The sequence below is a fragment of the Elephantulus edwardii genome, unplaced genomic scaffold (genome assembly GCF_000299155.1).
Source record: "Elephantulus edwardii isolate Elephantulus edwardi_28Jun2011 unplaced genomic scaffold, EleEdw1.0 scaffold00424, whole genome shotgun sequence".
Classification (NCBI taxonomy): Eukaryota; Metazoa; Chordata; class Mammalia; order Macroscelidea; family Macroscelididae; genus Elephantulus; species Elephantulus edwardii.
The window spans coordinates 79,766-81,479 of record NW_006400174.1 but is presented as its reverse complement, the minus strand read 5'-3'; positions in this window follow the sequence as shown (position 1 = coordinate 81,479).

Below are 1,714 nucleotides of genomic sequence, written 5' to 3'. Positions count from 1 at the left end.
TAACCCAAGGACCAGGACTCGAATAGAGTCCATGAGTGTCACTCCCTCTACTGCTAAATAACTGCTGTCATCACAGAGGCCTTGCAACCAATTGTATGGGGTAGACTGTCTCTAAAAATCTCTTGGACAGAGAGGGCAGCTAGGAGTGGGTTCCAACTCAACAGTGTACATACTTTGCTATAAATGGATTCTAGGTTTACTATTCGGGTACTTTTATATGGGAATTTAAGAGTAAAAATATGCATACTCTTTTTAAAAGGCGTTCAACCCATTGTTATCTTTCGCATTAACGTAAATTCTAGGGAAATCTGTGCAGCATCCCACTTTATTCAACCTATCTAGATTTTGGATTGGATGGATTTGGATAGTAACAAGCTGTAGGTTGGCAGTCTCTTGTTAGGGCCAATGAGAGTCTGGTACGCAGGCCTGAGGTTCTTTAAAATTTATTTGGGCCCAAGGGCTGTGGTACAGCATTGCTCTTTCATTTTGCTGTGCTGAGGTAACTTGGGGTTGCTGTGATACTGAACACTGTGCCACTGGTGTTTCAAATGCCATGATGGTTACCCATGGTTGACAGTGATTAGTGAAGTTCACAGCTTAAGACAGGCTTGTAACCAAGAGTGGCATCCACTTCTTAAATATGCCACTGGAAACTATGAACTTAGAACAGGGTTAAGGTCTTTTGTTCATATGGTTATGAGTTGAGCTTGACTCGATGGCACTTAACAACATGTAGACTTTTACTCTTTGTTGGTTTATACCCCATGAAGAAACTTTCCATGTCTTTGCCAAGTCACTTATCATTTTTTCCCATTCATTTTCCAAGTCTCTCATGTTTTCTTCTTCCATTCTGTTAATACCTGTGAATCTAATGTTTTATTTTCCAACATGAAGGTTTTGAGTGAGGAGATACAATTGTTGAAGATAATGTTTAACTCACATTTCTCATTTCTCCTATATAAAGAGCTATTCTCTAAGAGAGATTCAAATCAAAACAACTATGAGGTATCATCTCACCCCAGTCAGAATAGCAAAATTTAACAGAACAGCAAACAACAAATGCTGGCAAGGTTGTGAAGAAACTGGAACCCATATTCACTGTTGGTGGAAGTGTGAAATGGTGCAGCCACTGTGGAAAGTGGTGTGGCACTTTCTCAAAAAGTTGCAAATAGAGATACCATTTGACCCAGCAATTCCACTCCTGGGAATATACCCTAAAGAGACCATAACCGACCCAAGCAGATATATGCAGACCCATATTTATTGAGGCTTTGTTCACAATAGCAAGGAGTTGGAAATAACCTAAGTGCCCATCAACAAATGAACGGATCACACAATGGAATACTACACTGCATTGAAAAACAAGGAACTCATGCAATATTATTAAAAATGGGTGACTCTGGAGGACCTTATGCTGAGTGAAATATCTGTCACAAAAGGAAAATACTGTATGGTGCCACTGTTGTAGATTGAGGCTGACATCAGGGTGGAGGTAAGACTGAGAAAAACTGGATAAATTATGTATACTGCATTGAAGCTGATGAGGGAGAGAACAGTTTAAAAGTAATTTATTTTATCAAAACAACTATGAGATATCATCTCACCCCAGTAAGAATAGCAAAATATAACAGAACAGCAAGCAATAAATGCTGGCGAGGATGTGGAGAAACTGGAACTCTTATTCACTGTTGGTGGGAATGTAAGATGGTGCAAC